This window comes from Calliopsis andreniformis, chromosome 1, assembly GCF_051401765.1.
Source record: "Calliopsis andreniformis isolate RMS-2024a chromosome 1, iyCalAndr_principal, whole genome shotgun sequence".
Taxonomy (NCBI): Eukaryota; Metazoa; Arthropoda; class Insecta; order Hymenoptera; family Andrenidae; genus Calliopsis; species Calliopsis andreniformis.
Window position 1 is genome coordinate 5,838,428 of NC_135062.1, and position 14,120 is coordinate 5,852,547.

Genomic DNA, 14,120 nt, shown 5'->3' on the forward strand with positions numbered 1-14,120 from the left:
TCATGCTGCGAAGTTTGCTATTGCATCTTCCTCATGGACCGCCTACCAATGTCTGTACCCTTACAAAATAACAATTACAAAAATATTTGTCGGCTGTGGTACTTAGTTTGAACTGCCGAGATAATGATGGTCTTGCTCCTTCCAAGCGAAAATTCTGCTAAATAACGCGTCTAGGATATGTGGTAATATATTGTGGAGATATTGTTAGAAGTATTAATTGTACATATGGTCAAAGCGTTACAATGTATTTATTTCACTTGATCTTATCGAACCAGTTAAAAATTCAGTAACAATTTCAAATTTTAACTTCTACATTTACTCATTTATGGGTTTATAATTAGTCAGAAATTACACATTCCCGAGGCTGCAATAATAGAAGAATTACGTAAGATTTTTCAACACTAAAGAAATAGACATATTTATAAGTTGTTAATACTCTACCTGTTATATATATATGTGTGTGGTTATCCATTTTAACAGTTTCATGTTTGTAAAAGAATCACGGTTAATATTCTGTTTTTTACTGTTAAAAGTGAAATGAGGAAGAATAAAGACCATAATTCTAAAAAATGTTAAGAACAGTGTTGATCTTATAAGAAGAACATATGTATAATACTTTGAATCTATTAAAGAAATCGCGTTTGTTCATTAACAAACTAGAACTATGCCCTATAGAAAGATCATTTTTAATAGTTATCTTTTCAAGTATGTGCACAGTGAGTGATGGAAGTTTTCGAATTACAAAATGGTTCAGAATTTACCCTATAGAAAGTTCTATTTGTTAGTATGTATCAGGCTGCTCGGAAAGTTCGTGCCGATTTTATGCATATAATTTACGCTTGAAATGCCATCAAGTTTCCAAATGACCTAATGTATGAATTTATATCAATTTAAAGATGGAATAGTCTTTTGTATTTTTTAAGTATGAAGGAAGAATTAAATTTAACGTTACGAAGAAAATTCAATTTATTTCGAGTTCATTCTTGTCCACCACTCGAAAGAATCAAGAAAATGTACTGTGCTTCGCTCAAGAGATGATCCCTGAAACGTATGCAGGTTTAATTGGTCACAGTGGAAGAGGACACGTCCAGTCTCACGCATACTTTTGGCTCTCGCATACGATTCGCCACTGCAACCACACACACAATGTAAATTGAGAGATTCCTTTTGCCCCTGTGCCATTCCTGGAATCATCTCTTGAGCAGAACACAGTACATGAAATGTAAGCAAAAATATTAAAATATGCATAAGCACATAATGCATTATAACGATAATCTTACTTAGATAAGTACCTATTTTGTTAGTTCACTATCTATTGAGAATGAGATAGGGACTTCACAACTCAATTTTCGAATAGAGAGTGTCATAACCCTGAATTTAAAATATTTTAACTAAAGTAACTAAATTTGCTGAATACTTACTAATGTCTTAAATACCTACACATATTTTTGCAAAGCCTACCGATCAAATACTTTCGTTACGCACCGCGCCTCTCCCTTCCATCCTCACCCTCGAGCCTGCTTTCTTACCACCTTTGAGGGGATAAGATCGTTGTTCTCCATTCAGCTCGCGTAAAGTGTCGTGTATATATCTACACCACCACGAATATAATAATAGCGCATACTTTGCGGCGTTGTGTGTAGAGTATCGTTGGCGCTGCAACGCTGGTTGCATCGAGTGCAGGAGAGACGGTACACTGGAACAGGATTCGATGTAAGTGTTCCGCAAATACTGTTACCACGAATAGTGAGGGAACAATCCGCCTAGTTCACACCTACTCCCTTTGATAATGCATTTCGCGGCTGGAAAGTGTACGACGTCGATGGCGTCGTTCTATGTCGATTTTATATCGGATGTAGCAGCCTTCAGCCGCAGGGAGAATAGGTTAATTTGAGAGGTAATTTGTCTTCATGATCTTCACAAAACATTCTGGCGAATACCTTAAATAGCATTTTCGCTGAATCCATATGACGTAAACTGCTTTCTCGTTACATCTTTATAATGGAGACTATTTTAACACTAGAAAGACGGGAGCTTAGTATATACCTATATTGCCTGAAAGCAGTCAAAATGACTGCATTGTGAAAAAATAACTAATGCGCAAAGAAATTTGTTTAACAGTAATTTTTAATATATTTTATATCATTTACAGTCATATAACAAGTTATTAATAAGTATTAACAATAAAAAAAATGTATTTCACACTCAGAGATCCTCCTTCCCATCTGAATGACGTTACAGCGCGTTCAAAGGGAACTAAGCGCGTGGCCAGGCCTGGCATAAAGATTCGAATAACAAGTACGAATAACAATAACAATAACAATAACTTTAGTTATTGAACAACTGCAACTTATCAAGAATATGTCGAAATCGACAATTTATCATGAACTTGTATGTTATCATGTTATTCCAATCCAGAGCCGAACTGGTCTTTTCCAAGCAGTCAAAATGACTGCTTTTCGGCAATATAGGTATAACACATATATATTCCGGAAGTGAAGGACGGGGGGGGGGGGGGGGGGGGGGGCAACAACAATGATTAATTAACCCATTTATATGTTGTAGAAAAAGTCACAAAATTATAAGAAGCTGTGTCATTATTTAAATCATTATTTTCTTAATTGAAATTCAAAAGCAGTCAAAATGACTTGCTTAGGCAATCTAGTGTTAAGCATTAGGTGAATTCGTTCTGTACGAAATCGTTACTGTATAGCTAATTATGTTCCCATGTAGGCATTAGTAAGAAATTGCTTGAACATATTTGAACTCAGTTTTTTGATGAATATTCCGATTTATTTTTGTTTCTTGCTTCTCAATCGTAGAATGTGGAGTTTGTTTTGTGGAGATAGCTCAGAGTATAATTTTTTGTTCCATTTGAGAGAAAAGAAATGAAAATGTATAGAACAGTCTGATAATCTTGCTACTATCTGCATAAGTAAAATATATACAATATAACGAACTACAGTCAAATAAACATAATATAATGCAAAACAGTGTTTGCTGTAGATTTTGTTATATTTGTTGCTTTATTGTTATTCGTAATAGATAATAAGAAATAAACTTACGAGTGTGACAAGTTTTTCGGATCACCTTGTACAAAAGCGATATACCTATACTTTTTTTATTTGGTCCTAGAATTTAAACGACACAATGTAGGTATTTTTCAACTTTTGGTTTGTTTAATTATAAGTCGCGCTAATGACAGATATATTCTTGGATCCTTCAAATATTCTATTCGAAAACTATTAGTAACACAAGTATCAATCAGTGTCTCTTAGACATGTTCTTTTGTAGTAATTGAGAAATACAATTAATGAGTATTTTTTTTATTATTCTAGGAAACCTAAATACTTTACCTATATTATTTTACTTTAATTGATTTTGCTTTTTTATCCTCACCTTGAATTAGGCTGTCAATGAGCATAAATTATTTTAGAAACATAACAATTGAGCCTACACTTTAAGCAATATGTAGTTCAGAATTTTATCGTCAAACTGCACAACTTTATCTTTCCATACAGAACAGTCTTGCATGTAAAATTTGGTAATCAATTTTAAAGTATTGTATTCGTCAATAGTAGACCCTAAGGTATCTTAATATACCTTGCTAAGATTGCTAAGAAAGCAACCATAACTACATAAAGAACCTCCTACGGGCATTAACATTTTGGCTTCCAAGTTGCTTATCCATCAACCACTATGTACAATATTAATTTCCATTAACAAGAAATGTATGGTGAATAAAATCGAATTCTATTTTATTCAACATACATGGCACTATACAAGTTTTTGTGAGTGTAACATAACCACTAAGGTGACAAATAAGACAACTACTGCATAATGAAATACAAATGGTCGAAAGTAGACCCTGGCGAGCTATTGTTAGTTTTATCGTCTCTTTGTAACCAGAAGTTTTTGCTTTTTAACACCATTTCTTCTTTCGAAAGAATGAGATAAAACAGTCAGCTGTAAAGACGGAAACGATTACGATTCTCGACACATCAGCGATATTCCACGCGAAATATCCACCATTATTCACATTTCTTTGACTCCAACTCAAGTGCTTTCACCGCGATAGAAGCTCGAGACGCCCCTCCCCATGATGTCCTCTTAGATGGACAACCCCGACGGATACTTTGTGCCCAGAGTGTCTTGTGTAGGTGTGCACGTGACATCCTCACACCCCGTTCATTGTACACTGTTGACAGCAAGGCAAAAACAGGAAAAGCAGAACGATCGAATTACGTCGGGGTGGAAGGATCTGCAATGAGATTACATTCTTGAGTTTCACGGTAATGAATATAAAGAGAAGTGCACGAATGAAATTTGACGTAAATGGTAATTTCGACCTACTTGATAAAATGGTAATTTTTTCAAGAAACATTTTTTCGATGCGCGTTGCTGCAACAATAGATTTGCAAATTGATTAGGGGAACATACTGCCTCTGTTTTTACGCACTCGCGAATCAAAGATCCTCAACGTTGTTCGTGTCACTGCGTTCATGGATCTTTAAATTATTTCGCTCGTTATAGCGGCAGTTTTCAGCCTCGCTTCCTCTATTCGTTCATTCATAGTCTCTGCAACAACTTCGCAAAAGGTGGCTCCGTTTTGCAAAGACGTGAATGGATTCGTTAAAACTCTCTTCCGTGGGATTGACGACGGGGACAGCTTGCGGCTTTCAAAACGCTGTGGCCATTTGTATTCATTTAACGTTAATGAAAGGCTAGATTAAGGGCCTAGCGATTCGTAAACTCCCGACGAAAGTTGGAAACTTTTTTCCTCGGCTGCCGCACAGTTCTTTAGCACTTCATTTTTCTTCAGACAAAGAATCCTTCGTTGTCGTACCAAGAACGTGCCGCTCAGTTTTCTGTATTTTAATGAATCGTTCACGGGTTGTTCCTTCGGTTGATTTTTACGATTAGATATTTGCTAAACTTACCAAACATTGAAGTCTTCTGGAGATATGTGTGAAGATTTAATTCTGTAATAATAGCAAGGAGCTATTGAAACTCTGTTATACAGACAATATGGAAGTGTATGGTTGTATTCTTCTTTTTGACCTCGGGTTATAATAATTTGTACCAAATTCTTTTATTTTTTCAAAGCGAATCAGTTCTGATTCTTCAATTCTCAAACTTTCAATTATTCAAATTGTTTAGTTTTATCATTTTCAAGTATAATGAGATATATTATAGTAAACGATGATGCAATAAACGAATGCTACAACGAATAGTTTGTATCATTAAAGTTAGAATATTATAACGATTAAATATGCTACACAATGAAATTGGGAAAATACACTCAGCCATTTTGCTGATTCTCCCACTCTGGCTTCGTTACCGTAGAGTTAACTAACGATACGAATCTATTAATAGCAGTATTAGAAAATCAGTTATCGTCCTTTGCTATCGTCTGTGGAATTAGTTATTAATTTAATTGAATGACCTGATTATATGCCCTTAAATATGTATATAGGTATATTTTAATACCTATTATACACAACAAAGTTTTGTATTCCTACCCAATATTCAAATTTTCAAACATCCCATAATTTATGCATTGAAATATTAAAATCTATAAATGTTTCGATATTAAAATTTTCAAATATTTTCAGACTGAAATATTCCAATATTTCACTATTTATTTAGATATTCAAAGTGATTTTACTTGTTCGAATTTTACGGATCATCTACCTCTTGCAAATAATTTTGTGTACAGGATCGAAAATTTTAGCTCTAAACGAACACTTATACACGTACATTATTTTAAGGCTAGGCGCATACTAGCAATTTCAACTAGGCAACATTTTGATAGCCTGACAGAGAAATGTGCGGTTTCCTATGAGAGTGTGCCGTAGTTGTATCTAAAAAGTTAGTATACGCAGGTGTTCGGTAGCTAAAAAGTTATTCAACTAAAGTTGCTGTATGTACAGTACATTTCTAATCTGAAACTCATAACATTTATATTTGGACAAGTTCGTCAGCTTATATAAAGTGGCATACGATTTAAAAAAAGAAAAGGTATACTTGATCAAAAACACAGCTTCACAGTCGTCAATTTATGCAATTTATTCAATCTTAATAAAATCTTCTGTTCATTCTTCCTATAATCTGAGAATGTTTAATGAGCTCATAGCTCGTTAAGTACATTTAATAAACTCAGTGGCTTAAGTTTGTCTTATCAAAATCATTTGTGCTAAATAACAAAAGAATCAAATTCTATTCTCCTACAATATTAGAATCACTAGTGAAGTCCATGCTCAATATATAATTAGACACACTATAATTCATTTAAATCCAACTCTTTACAAACATTTTTGTGAAGTTCAAAAGCCAGCATTATCAACGCAAGATTATCGACCGACGCTTTCCCTTAGTACCAAACCGAGTCACGCGAACAGCTTCGGTCGAATATTCAATTCGGATCAAAGTCATCCTCCAAGATACACTTGATTACAGGCGAGCTATCAGCAGGACCTATCAAAGCCGTCATCCCTTTGACCCCATTCCGAGCAACGAAAACCCGTCATGATCTAATATACATTTAAATTAATCCAGGATCGTCTTTGCACTGGTGCTCATCACTCGATCGTCTGGCATTCTCCGAGTCGTGTCTGACCTGCCGCGCATCGATCGTCCAATTTTCTCGTCCATCGCCGCCATTGTCGGTGCTCGACTGTGTCTGGACCCTTCCAGTTCCGACACCTTGTTCCCCAGGAAACCGGAGCGCGATGTATTTCCATTCGCCCGATGCTATTCAGACTTCTGATTCGCAATGTTTGGCTGGGCTGGCCTCCTACGTTTGCCAGCGTTGCCTCCGATGCGAGAGGTCGCCCGGGTGTTTCGAGATCGATAGCTCCCCGTATTCAGCCTCGAAATCGGCTTTCGCAGCCGTCGACGCGAGGCGGGTTTTAATGTCGGTTTCCATGACCACGGGCGTGAACGAAACTTTACGTTCCGCGAGGCACTTGGCTGCATCGCATTTAAGCTCTTTGCCGCGACACTCTTGGCCTAACGAGGCTGGAACCTTCCCAGGAGAACGTTCTTTTACGGGTGTGAAAGAAGGCTGTCCATAATCGTCGACGTTAATTCCGAACAGCTTTTTCCGTGCAAAGAGAATTCTTAACTCCCGTACGTTTTAGTCGCTTTCACTTTGTACTTCACCATTTTCCTGTTGTCTATTCAGATTTTCCGCGTTTCCTGAATGGGATGTGAAACAAAAAGGTCCTCGAGGTTTCTTGCGATTCAGTTCCTATTGTTTGGTGTTTGCTCAGATTTGGGAGAGCCTTTTATGATTTAGTGTTTCTGTAGATTACAATGTGCTTTTGTGAAAAACATGACGTCTTTTTCTTAATTTTTGAATAAAAACGAGTCTTCAATGAATATATTGATTTCAGTCGATTTCAGTTAATTGATTTCGGAAGCTTGCTATTTGTATTTAGTTTTCTCACTGTAAGCTCATGACGCATTGACGGGTCTCTGGTGAGGCAATACAGTTGTTGAGGACAACTCATTTAAATATTGCACAGACTGATTTTATCTTTGAAGCTAACAGAATATAACTAATATCTATTTGTTCCAAATAATTTTCAGATACATACAGATATAACAACATATATAACAGAAAATTAAAAACAAAAGAATATACAAATCGTATATCAAATTCTAAATTATAGCGAGTTGATATCAGTTATATACAGAATCATACAATATACAAGTATACTTTTTCAATTACTTTTTCTCTGCTTGATGTATTTGATGTATTGCTTAATGCATCTTCTGTTTCTAATAGTACTACTTGTGATTAGTTACTCCATTTTGTATACAATCTTACATTTTGCATATTTATTTGGAGATGAATTCTAAACATTCGAATACTTACAATTAGATGATTTTATACATAATTCTTTGAAACGTAAAATGTTAAAATCCGCGAACGATTAATAAGCAAATATAAATATTTCTTCATACTTGAAGATAATCGTAATTTATATACAGTACAATTTGAATTTTTTTTCTTAAAACTTTAAGAAAGTAAAGATTGCTGTTTTAAACATACAATTTTTTTAACACTACTAAGTTGCATTATTTTCTTCCATTCTTTCAGTGCAAAGAACTTCCAATAAAATGTACTTTACTATATTGTTTGAATAACTTAACTAAGAATTAAGTATTCCGAACTCTTGGCGAGTAATATACATATACATGTATATCACTTTTCACTGATGATATTACGAATGTTAATTTCCATTAATAATCAAACAATCATAGTCACAGCAAGCAATTACAAAATCTTGATAACAAAACAGGTTAATCCCTACTTAAAATCAGCAAATGAACATTCAAACCGTACCAATCAAGTTCAATTACATTTTTCCCACTTGCCTGAATCTCATGTGTTAAATATGAAATTGTATTTCACTGGAAAGAAAGAAGACAGTATTATCGGATCGCGTGAACACTCTTTTATAATGGGCATCGTGGTTGAAATTGTGAGAAAGGTCAATGGGATTACGGTCTTTCGATGAAAATGCTTTCAAAGGGCAGAAGAACAATCTCGTTCCAGGCGGTTCTGCCAACGAACACACTTTTATCCAATTTCTAGGTCTGCCTCGGAGCGTATCCTAAATTGTGCCATAGTCGCTGGCTATAGTGGTGTTACCATAGCGACTCTTGAGCCGTTTGTGTACGTGCTTGCATCTTGTTTCACCCTGTAATCACCAGTTGCGTCGAACATCCTTTCTACCCTGTGGTTGACATCTCAATATTCCGTGCTTTCACGTCACTTACTTCATCCTTCCTTGACGCGCGTCAGGAAACTTGATCTGAGAACAGAACGCTGCTACTCCCTTCTCTCACTGATATACGATGAGGCCAACAACCATTGTATATCAAAATAAAAAAAGACAAAGGTCAGAAAATACGGTGATATTGATTAATTAAAAAATAATTAACTTTCTTTAGCTTAATAGGTGAGAACAGGAAAGAAGAGTTGAAAATAACTTTTAGTTTAGGTAACAGAAAGGCAGTCAATTCTGGTGGATTTAGAACTGACTTCCAAAGTGAACATCCCATTCCTTGGGGTAGCGATGTTTGTCATCTTTGTCATACTAGTAACATCATAAACAAGTATTATTATAGATCCTTTATCTATGATACTATATACACATCTAGTCTGCTGTGATTTCTTTCATCTAAATTAGCAAATTTCTTCATCACTGAATTTTGTTCGTGGTAGAAAGTAGCAGAGGAATGTATCAAAATAAACCCCTTTATTCTTCTCGTGTACCATTTCAGTTAACTATAACGAAGATCGTGTTTTCTTCAACGCGGTCAACCGAAGCCAAGGATGCGCGAAAAGTCACAGGGGCACGCGCAGGCTACACACATACGTGCCAGCGAAAAGTCTCGGCGAGTAGGACTTCTAACGTAGTTGTGCGACGTTTAATTCGATAAATTAACCTCTGGCCATCCCGTCATCGTCGGGGTCTATGGAACCGAAGCGAGGTGGAAGAAGCTGGTCAGCTAAACCGCGGCAGGAAATCTCTTCAATCTGCCCTGATGCGCCTCGTTAACAAGCGTTTGTTTTCTTCCGTCGCCCTCGCCGCTGGCTATCCCTCGGTTTCTTTCTTCCTCTTTGTGTCCCTTTTAGCCAGCTTTTTGTCCTGCCCTCTAACATCGAGCTCCTTCGTTCTGAACTTCCCTTGTTTCTCTTTCAACTCGTGTCCATTCACGAAGGTTTCTGGTGTCTCACACACTTTCTTCGTTTCCCCCAACACTCCTATTGTCATTCACGTTGCTTTCATTGAATTCGAGGGTACTGTTCATAGCAGATGAGTCTGAACTTAGATGACATGAGGTTGGAGCTGCTCGCGAGAGTATTCGGGCGGAAATGCTTTGATCTGATTTGATTCCGGTGCTACATGTATGCCTCACAGCTGAATCTATTGGAATAGTGTGAATGAACTTCGAATAGGTGAATAGAAATATCTGTGGCTGTAAGGCAAAACGACCTATATCACGTTTGCGAACAATTCGAATTAAGGTACTAATTGAGATCTAGAATATAGAATTTATATTTGCAGAAAGGACCATATAAGACAGTATTGCAGATGAAAACTTGAAACAAACGCCAATATCTTGAAAAGAAAGAACATGTGACTTAAGTCATTTTGACTTGCAACCACGGATACTTAATATAAAAGAATTGAAAACTTATAAATTAGTAGTTTTAATATTCGAAGATTTGAGTATTTGAGAAATACTCTTTACTTATTCATATTAACAAATTCGTTCTTTATAATTTTGTACATTTTCTGTTACAGGTAAGACAAAGTACGGATTCTTAACTGGTAGGACACTGCTATCTCTTGAAAATAGAAAAGGTTAGCGTTTATATTTATATAATTTTTTTCATTTAATTTGAGTAATTCTAATTCATCCTCTAATACCTTTATCTGAACCCTATTCTGATAAATTTAACTTTCTCCTTTTGTACGCTTTTGTGCACTTTTGTACGCCTTTCCTTAGAGCACATTCAGAAAGGTGTGTGTTGCGTGGGAGAAATACCACTTGCAAGTCAGGAAAGCGGCAACACCGCAAGTTAGAGGCTTCGGCCATCGGGGATCTTCTTTTGAAATACAGACCCTATCCCAGATAGCACAGGACGTCTTGAAGACGTCTATTTTATGTTCATTTTATGCCTGAACGTCTTACTACATAATTTAGACGTCTTAAAAACATCCAAGAGCATACATCTTAAAGACTTGCAAAGTTTACGTCTATAAAACGCCTTAAAGACACACTACATAGACGTCCTAAAGACTTACGCTTTTGGACGTCTTAAAAACGTCTTATTTTTGTCTGAACGTCTTATATACGTAATTTGGACGTCCTCAAAACGGCTTATAAATGTTTCTTAAGACGTCCTAAAAACATTCTGATTTGTAACATGGAACGTCTTAGAGACGTCCTTTCGACATTTTTAGGGCTTTACTGGATGTTTTTAAGACGTTTTTAAGATGTCTCTGTGCTATTTGGGATATAGCACACAGACGTTTCAAAAACGTCTTCAAGACATCCAACAAACTCCTACAAATGTCCAAAAGACGTCTCTGAGACGTCCAATGTTATAAATTAATGTTTTTAGGACGTCTTAAAAGACATTCGTAAGACGTCTTAAAGACATACATATTACGTCTATAAGACGTTCAGACAAAAAATAGACGTCTTTAAGACGTCCAAAAGCGTAAATCTTTAAGACGTCCATGTAGTGATTCTTTAAGATGTATGCTATTGGATGTTGTCAAGACATTTAAATTATGTCATTAGACGTTCAGGTATAAAATGTCTATAAAACAGACGTCGTGTGCTATCTGGGACAGTAACTCATGCACGCTGACAATAAAATAGGTCCTAGGTCAGACACATTTCACAAAAGTTTTAGACGTCTCAGCAACGATTAATAACTCTAAAATGAAGTTGTAAATGGAATTTTGTCATTCACGATATTCATCCTATTTTGACATGTAGAATCATCCCTTTCAATTTTTGACACCTGTTGGTAAATACATACCCTGTATAGATATCGAAAAACATTATTAAATGAAAAAATGTTATTATTTCAAATTCTCAAAATTTTTGTATCACTACTATAATTCTCACCACTTTATCAGTTTGCATATAATACACGTATTTATATAAGTACTTGTACATCATCCACAGCCAAACGTTTAAAACAATAACATAATGATTGCTAGGGTTAGCTATAAAATGATCGTAAATATTATTAAAGAAATTCCTCACTAATTTAATAGAATGTTGAAATTAACCTACAATTTCTCTACAACTTTTAGTTATCATCTAGTTTCATTTAGTAATTTTTTTAACCCTTAAATATACCTACGCGTGATTCCTGATTGACCACAAGCTAAAGAAAGATTCTAATTTTTCAAAACGTTTCCGCGGCTTCCGTCTCGTGATCAAACTACATTGTTTCCTGCTACTGCGAAGTCGGCCGCGCTCTAGTTAGACTGTCACGATTAAAGTCGCTGCCCTTTTTCCGGCTCGCGGAAATTTCATTTCTGCTCTCTTGTCGCGGCAAGAAGGCACGGTCGCAGTTATGAATTGAAATTTCATGAAGAATTCTTGCACGTAATACGTAACGAGCAGCAAAACTTCTCGCGTTTATTCTTGATAAGTCTTTGCTTTGAATGTTGAATGACGTTTTTCTTGTCGTCATTAGGGAATACATCGTGCGTTTTTTCGTTTCATTCCTGCTGGGATTGTGTTAAATTGTGTGTGTGGGATTCAGTTCTTAGCTGACATTAGAAACAGGTAGAAACACGAAATACGTGTAAATACATCTAATAAATTCAAGTAAACATGTGTGCGTGGAAGATTGCGAAGCTGAACATTGAAGATTAAGCTAAAATTTAATTTATCTGGTCGGTAAAAGAACGGGAAAAAGAAATGAATATCTACTGATTTTAAAATTGAAGCTTGAACTGAAAGATGAAAGCTCAAGTAAATTCCTGAAGGAAATTATTGTTTAATTTGAATCGACACATTCAATTATTTCAAAATACTAGAATATATTTTTTATACTGAACACAATATAATTCATTCAATAACTTTCATATAATTTTCATCTTACTACTAAAAAGTTTAATCATTCAAGTTCTTAAGTACTCAAATGTATAAATACTCAGATCTACAAAGTTTCTAACCATCAGATATTCGAAAATACAAAAATATAAAAATTTGAATCTTTAAGTATTAAAATATTCAAATTCATAAGTCTCTCAATATTTAAATCTTCAACAGTTATGTATAGTTTTGTTTAAAATGTATGATCTCGTAACTGAATGTTACTCTGTACTATCAGTGTTCCCCCAGTTTATGTTACCCTAAATTGTATGTTTAATAATATTCCATTCCCTTTCGTTTAAAAAGTGATTTCAAACTTTCAGCCGATAGCGTAAGTTCGAATATTCACCTATTGGAAGTTAAATAATTCAGTAAATTCCAACGACTTGGCACACAAAGCGCGTTGAGAAGAACGCATTTAAAAATCCAAGAAATTATTCTCGATTGAACGCGTTCTTTTAGTGAGCGGCGGTGCTCCTTTTATTCCTTGGAACATTGAGCACGTTCGATATTCAATACATCTGCATGATATGCTACGCGGTAGTATGAAATACGTATTATCAAGGATAAAGGGAATCGTTTTGTTCCCATTGCACGGTGTTCCTCGAACGGAGTAGAATGTAGGAAGCTCTAGTGAAATGTTAATAAGACTTCTTCCTTTTGTTCATCGTTTTTCACATTAGCGAACTTAATTTGAAAGTCTGGTTTTTCATAAAAGAAATAAAATTGTTCAGAGTTTGCTTGAGGTGTATACGTATTAAGCATACTACTCTTTCATCTTTTCAGAGAAAACTGTATCTTGGAAGTAATTTTTATGAAGCTTTTTGTTCTTTACTATCGCTTTATGGAAAGGGTTCGCTTGTTTCTGCAAAGTTTTCAACACATCTACTGCTGGTGTACATCTACATTAAATTTACAGTGATTTCACTTTAAACTTCCTAATGAAACTTTCGCAACTTCCGACTGGAAATGTGGAAAAAGCAGTAAGAACTAAATTTAAACCACTTCTTGTTGCTCATCGCTGGGTTTCTGGATTACGACGATTGATATTATGAAACGCTGTTGTAGACAACACTGAATTACGTTCGCTAAACCTATTTATATAACCCTTATAATTAATAAATAAAAGTTCAGACACAATTTCAGGTTTCTTAATTTTTGTCTTACTTTAGCGAGTACAATTAGCTCTTTAACTTTCCTTTACTTGTAGCAAAACGCTTTGTAAAATCGATTATAATATCTATCTTCCTCTCTAGATATATTATAAAAAATTGTATAAAATAAGAAATTTTATAAAATAAGAAAATTCAGTTTGAACAATGAAATTTTCTTTATAACTAATATATATTAAATTGTTTCTTTGTTGTTATTTGCATTCAACAGAATGGGTTTGTCATACCCAATATTTTTCTGTTACTTTATTACAACGTTCACGAAATATTGATTCCAAAGCCGAACGTGTAACAATATTG

At 35.2% G+C, this 14,120-nt stretch overlaps 1 protein-coding gene across 1 annotated transcript in view; it reads left to right on the forward strand.

The window, feature by feature from the left end:
• Pde9 (phosphodiesterase 9) overlaps positions 1–14,120 on the forward strand; it is a 210,063-nt gene that overhangs the window by 96,283 nt on the left and 99,660 nt on the right. The window lies entirely within an intron of this gene.